The sequence below is a fragment of the Galeopterus variegatus genome, unplaced genomic scaffold, assembly GCF_000696425.1.
Source record: "Galeopterus variegatus unplaced genomic scaffold, G_variegatus-3.0.2 Scaffold452, whole genome shotgun sequence".
In the NCBI taxonomy this organism is placed as follows: Eukaryota; Metazoa; Chordata; class Mammalia; order Dermoptera; family Cynocephalidae; genus Galeopterus; species Galeopterus variegatus.
The window spans coordinates 77,438-84,328 of NW_007726563.1; the positions used below are offsets into that span (position 1 = coordinate 77,438).

Sequence of the window (6,891 nt, forward strand, 5' to 3'; positions counted from 1 at the left end):
AGAAACTTTCATACCAATTTGATAGAATAATCTGTTGAATTGAATAATTAAAAAGTAGGCTTGTACTTGGCAGGGATATTTTTTCATTTCATTTTACTAGCAGTTCATTTTTAGTATTTTTATGAAAGTATTCATCTGTGATGGTTTGGAAATTATAGAAAAAAAAAAACTGCTCCTTCATCACAAATAATTGAGAAGCACGCACTGTGCCATAGCACTTGTGAGCTTCCCTGTGAAGCAAATAGGCTGTTGAATGAATTATACGAGTATTGTAATGAAACACATCTCTCTCTTTCCCCCACTGCGGCCTGAAACGTTTGTCTCGCGCATGCCTGCCTTCTTCCCCGTTACATGAGAGTGGGTGAGGCCGGCCTCGGGAACTCCCTGGGCTTTTGGATAGTGTCCTCTGCAGGATGGTGATGGAGAGCTAGGAGCAAACAAAGAGGAAGTGACCTTTTCTTCTGTTCCCCACAGAAACAGGTCTCCTCTTCCTGCCTGTCCAGCAGCATGAAAGCAGCATGACTGGCCGGCCGCAGGAGAAGTCCGCAGAGCCAGGCCCTCAACTCAGCCATCTGCCGCAGAGGTCAAGGTGAGCTTGCTTTCCTTCTTCTGGAAGGCTGAGGAATTCATTGCAACAAATTCTATGTTTTTGTAATCCCTCGCCATGACTAGAAGAATGGGGTTTCCTGGGACAAGGGTAAACTTAAAAACTGTGTGTCAGCCTAACGGGGCAGAGTGCACTCATTCCGGTTAATGGGGAGGCTGATGTGGAGCGGGACACTGAACTGAGGATCTGGGGCAGAATGGGGTTTCCTGGGACAAGGGTAAACTTAAAAACTGTGTGTCAGCCTAACGGGGCAGAATGCACTCATTCTGGTTAATGGGGAGGCTGATGTGGAGCGGGACACTGAACTGAGGATCTGGGGTGGAGCTATCACTATGCCTCCAGCACCTCCTGAATGTGGGACCTTGGACAAGCTTTTTAGGAATTGGATATCCAGGGAATTTGGGATGAAAGGATCTCTGGAATAGGATAGAACTGGAAAGTGCTCAGCCCATGGGCTGGGACTCTCAATACATGCCAGACAGCCCCTCGTCCCATACAGAGTCAGAAGGGGACTTAGATGATCAGCCAGCCCAATTCCAAACCGATGTCGGACAATTAAAATTAGAAAATCCTTCCTACGATTGGGACAAATTCTGCTTCTCTGTACATTTTGTCTGCTGGCCTCTGCTCTGCCATTTGGAACCACAAAGACTGGGCTTCCAAAGAGTCTTCCACGTGCCTCTCTTTGGATTTGAAAGTGGCTGTCACGACTCTGCTTTTCTCTTTTTTGTAAATTCTGTGGCAGGTGCCACTCTCCTTGTCCTCTCGTCTCCCTCCATGTTGGAAAGGGCTTCATCACCTCCAGTGTCTGCCCTGCAAGCTGCTCAGTCATCCTGTGCCATCCTCAACAGAGAATCGTTCATTCACCACTCATTCTTCAGTGAACATAAAGAGCCTCCTTTATGACAGACGTCATGCTAGACTCTGGAAATTTATCAGTGAATAAGAAAGATAGGGTCTTTGCCTGTTTTAAGACAAACTAGGTTTGGATCCTTGGAGAGAGTTTGAAATATGCATTGAGCTACTTCTGTGTGCTTCTGTTTTACATTTTATCTCTTTTCAACTTTTTTCTTAAATGTTCCATGAGTGCTTGGAAAAAATGTATATTTTTAAATTATTGGATATGGTTTTCTATATACGATCACTGAAATAAGTTCATTGTGCTGTTGAAAGCATCCATAGTATATCCTTTTCTGATGTTGTCTAATTAATCTTTCAGTTAAGAGAGGTGTGTTAAAATCTCCCGGTGGATTTGTCAATTGCTCATTGCAGTGCCGAAGTTGTTGCTTTATATATTTTAAGGCAATACTATTTGGTGCATAGATGTTTAGAATTGGTATATCTTATTGTTTAATTGGGGTTTATTTCTACCATTGTTATACACTATTAATTTTTTTCTGCTCTTTCTTTTAAGATTTTTCCCCAAATTCTGTTTTCCGTTTTCTTATTTGAAATGTACATGCTCCATGTCTGTTCTTTCAGCGGTTACCCAGGCTATTGTAACAGGCATACTTAAAGTCTAAAATTAATCAGTGTCTTTCCTCCCAAACAGTACAGGAACTGTAGACTGGCTTAATTCTAATCGCTACCTCTCAACTTGTATACTACTGTTATCCTGTGTTTTCGTTCTACCCTGTTTTTTGCCTGCAAGTTCCACATCATTGTTTTATACAGTGTTTGTACAGATTTGCCCACATACTTATCAGTAGCATTTTTCACCATTCTTTTATGAATCTGGGATCATTTTCCTTCTGCCTGAAATAAAACCTTTAGTATTATTCTTTAGTGAGGGTTCATCAGTGCTAAGCTCTCTCAAGATTTTTCTCTTTCCTTTTTGTCTTGTTTTTGTTTGTTTGAAAATATCTTTATTTTGCTCTCAGTTTTGAAAAGTAGCTTCGCTGGATATTTTCTCTTAGGTCATTTAAGTCTATTTCACTGCCTCCGGCAGTGAATATTACTGTTGAGAAGTCGGCTGTCAGTCTAATTGCTGTTCATTTATAAGTTATTTGACGTTTCTCTCTAGCTACATTAAAGACTTGTTTTCTTTGGTGTTCTGAAGCTTCATTATCACGTGTCTAGGTATAAATTTCTATGTCTTTGTTCTGCTTGGGTCTCATTGGTATTCCTAGAGCTAAAAGTTCATGTCTTTCAACAACTCTGGAAAGTTCTCACCCTTCATTTCTTTGAATATTGCCACTTCCACATTCTTTCTAATAATCTCCTTCTGGAACCCCATTAGACTTAGACCTCACTCCATTCTCTGTGTCTCTTAACCTCTATTTTACATTTTTCATCTGTTTCTCTGAGCTGAATTCTGAATAATTCCTTCAAAAATATCTTCTATTTTACTAATTTATTCTGTATCTTAAATGCTATTTAATCCATCTATTGAATTTTTTCCTCTCAATTCCTTTATGTATCATTTCTAGAAGTTCTGGTTTATTACTTTTCAAATCTGCTTGGTTATTTTTCTGGTCTGTCATTTCTTGCTCATATCTGAAGATTTTCTTTTATTTCCTTAAAATATTGAATAAGCTATTTAGAAATTTTATAATTCTGTGTGTGGTAATTCCAGAATCTGAAGTCTTTGCAAGTCTGATTCTGCCGTCTGTTGTTTCTGTTGGCTAGTATTCATAGTGCCTTGTTTCCTGTGAGCTGTTTATCTTTCTTGGAACTTTATCTTTGGGAATTATTTGAGGTGTTGGTTGAATTATTTGAGGCTGCTGGTATTTTAGGGGGCAATACCAACCAAAAATCACTTTGAATTAATTCTCTACTTAAGACATTTCTAGCCACACAAGTAACACAAACTAGACTGCAAACCTGTTTGAAGTTCAGCTTACGGTCACACATTTTCAGGAGATATTTTTCCCCCATGCTGCCCAGCCCACGTTTCCTTGAAGTCCCCTTTTGCGCTCTGTGTTTATTTCTTATTCACCAAGAGTGGAGCCATTTAAAGTTCCAGCTTTGTGGAGGGGTCTCCCTGGTCTTTTAACTCTGTGCAACTGTCATTGGGAAACTTAGAATTTCCAGGGTTCAGCAGAAACCCTCAGGGCAAAAGCCAGCTTTGGTGCTAGATTACCTTCCAAGGTTTCTGCTTTGGGTTTGTTTTTGGTCTTTGAAGAATTTTTCCATTTGTACTAGCTCAGCAATGTGTGTACAATCTTTATATTTAAAATTTTATACAGCATGTTTGTTGTTTTAATCAGGAAGATCGAGGAGGGAATCTGGTCTGCCATATTGGCAGAAAGTATGTCTTTCCTTCTCTACAGTAGCTTTGTTGGGCAGGGATTTCTAGTCCTTTTTCACAGAAGAGTGAAACAAGGCTCAGAGAGGGTATGAAACTGGCTGTGGTCACAGGCCTCGCAGGTGAAGAATTGAGAAGGAATGTTCCCTCTCCTGTCTCCTCTCCTTACCTTCCCTCTCCCCAAGATAACTGTTGACCATTTGGGGGGATTAGCTTTATGTTCACAAAGGATATGAGTTTCTACCAAAATGCTTTAAATAGCTGGACAGCTTGGTAAAATTTGTTTATGAATCTATTGTTTATCTTCCTTGAGAGAGGAAATAGCTTCTGCATACTTTGTGGCTTGTTCCTCCAGCAGTCGCAGCAAGGGCTCCTGGACCCAAAGCCAGATCCTCTGTGTTTCTCACCCAGACCCTGGCTTCCTCTCCTCCTCACTGCTCTCTTCTTCTCACTTGCTTCCCTTCGCCACCCCCACCCCATCCTTCCTGCTCTTGGTTTTTCTGTTTCATGGTGGTGTGTCTTTCATCAGAGGGGAGGCTACCCAGCATGCTGGTTTGGCTTTTTGGGTCTTGGGGGGCAAGGAGAAAGAGCTGAGTTTGAACCTAGCTCTGCCACTTACTAGCTTAATTTCTCTGAGCTTCAGTGTCTTCATCTGTGACGTGGGGACAACAAAGCCATTTAAGGACTAAATGAGAGGATGCCTGTAGGGCTTGTAATGTGGAGTTTGGATGTCATAAGCACTCGGTCAGTGGTAGTTAATATTATTATGACTGAGAATAGACCCCTTCAAGGCCAGTGTTCTTGCTCAGTGGTGCTTGTACATTGACAGAGCAGGTTTATAAAATCAGATGAGAATGGTGGCAGAAATCTAATGCAAATGTGGGAATCCCAGCCACACTATTGTTTTCTTCAAACTGGGGTGTTTTTAAAAATAATCTGAGGAAGGATAGAATGCCCTTGTCTGTCCAGTGTTCACAGAGGATATAAACCAGGGTTTTGGGAAATGGGGCCATTTTGGCCCTCCCTCCAAGCTGTGCTCTGTGTCTTGGTACCTGAAGGGGGCTGGAGTCACGTGATGCCACTCACTGTTGAGGTTTTCCCTGTGGAGCCCTCGGGTCAAGGGATGGTACAGCTACTCACGGACACATTTCCAGCTGTAATGGGGCAGGAGAGGGAGAGTATTTAATGTCCATTTGCCTCCATTCTTACAGCTGGCATGCGACTTTTTACTTCACAAGCTCCCTCCTAGTGGCTTTGTATCACTCCCAGATCTGTATCTATCAGGCCACAAGTCTTTTTGTAGCACCTGTTATCCACAGTGACTGTGGGCTCTGTACAGGGGTCAAGTGATATAAAAAAAATACATAAAATTGCTGTGAACCTTAAACTGCTGTAAAGTTAAATCTGTTCATTTGGGAAAAAAGACATTATAATAAAAAAAAATGCATAAAGTGTAAAACATCTTCATAAGATTATCAGAAATTCAGAGTGGATTTCCAAGGGGCAAAAGCACTGAGCCCTTGAATGGTCAGGGATGGCTTCCTGTAGGAGGTTGGAGGAGGGGGAGTTGAGTGGCCCTTTGGGGCAGGTAGAGTGAGATTGCTGGAGAAGCAGCCTGGTGTGTCCTGAGCTTAGAAGTGGCATGAACTGCAGTGAGACCCAGCACAGTGCTTCCAGCCCCACAGGTGGCTTCATGGTCCCTCTTGAAGAGCCACCTCCCATTAGCATATCAAAAGCCCTGAGAAGTGCTGCAGTTAATGTTTGACTGTGTCTCATCGGTTTTCTCAAGTGTGTGTGACCATTCCTGGCTGGTGAACGGGGAGGTCTTGAATGGGTTTGCATGTGGCTTCTGTCTCTCTGACTAATGCTTCAGTTCATCTGGGCCACCAACTCACTTTTGTAAAACAGGGATTGGCAACTTTCTTTAAAAGTTCAGTCTGTGAGTACCAAAGAATAATTTGGAGCCAACTATTTGTCTTCTTTTTCCAAGCATTTCTCAAATATTTAGAAGAGTGGAGACAAGGGAGACTGAGCATGGATGTTGCTAGATTTAAGGAGGGGGCTGCTTTGTTCTCCCATGACTCCCAAGATGATGGCCCGGATAGTCTCCACCCAGCCGAGCAACCGGGCCTGTTTTCCCTGGGGTTAAATGCCCCACCCCGCCGCACCCCCCTACCCCTGCCAGCAAACCTTAAAGTTTATTAACAGCCTCTCTCTTGATAATGATTCATGTTTCCTGCCCTTCCTCCATTCTAGTCACTCAGAGCTGTGAGCCAAGATTGATTACCACACCATCCAACTGGCCTTACCCATGGGAGTTCAATGGGTAGGTTAAGTGTTCTTCATCAGGTGACACCCCATGTTGAGTTCTCCTTGTCGGTTGGCCGAGTGGCCGGGCCCTGTACGGTGAAACAGCAGATGCAGGTGTAGGGACCATTTCCAGAACTAGGAAGTTGGGACACATCATGTCTGGGCTATCTAAGGAGTTTGGGGTGCTGGAGTTATTGTGGGTATAGAGATGGAGGCGACCCAGACAAAGGGCTCATGTGCTTGCAGAGCCACATAAAAGCCAGTGGAAATATGTTCTAAACTGAGTTTTAAGTGGTGCTCTGGAGATTGACTGTCAGCTCCTTTTTACCGTTGGGTGGTCTCCCTTCTAAAAATATTTTAATAATCTTTTCTTTTTTTTTTTGGAGTGATTATGTATGCCATCTTTAATTGAACAAAACTTATTGAACATCTGGTATGTGCCAGGTACTATACTAGGGTTTAGAGATATAGCAATGATTAAGACTAATGATTGCTTAGTCTTAACTCTCTGCCTTCACAGAAGTTTAAAGTTGAGCTTATTTTGTTATTTCCAGCTATATTTACATGCTGCACTTGCAAATGTATGCTGTTCTTGCAAATCTTAATAGTTCTTGAAAGTCTTAATAGTTGTTAATAAGAGGTTACTGGTTTTTTGTTTGTTTGTTTGTTTTGTCCTTTATTGAGACCGGCCGCACCGCGCTCAGCCAGTGAGCGGACCGGCCATCCC

At 42.4% G+C, this 6,891-nt stretch overlaps 1 protein-coding gene across 1 annotated transcript in view; it reads left to right on the plus strand.

Annotated features, from left to right (window-relative positions):
• The first annotated feature begins 475 nt into the window (after positions 1-475).
• The window catches only part of TRERF1 (transcriptional regulating factor 1), a 71,201-nt gene continuing 64,785 nt past the window's right edge, over positions 476-6,891 (plus strand). Inside the window, exon 1 of the mRNA XM_008568908.1 lies at positions 476-589. The gene's annotated coding sequence lies outside the window, so the exon portion shown is untranslated. The remainder of the gene's footprint in view (positions 590-6,891) is intronic.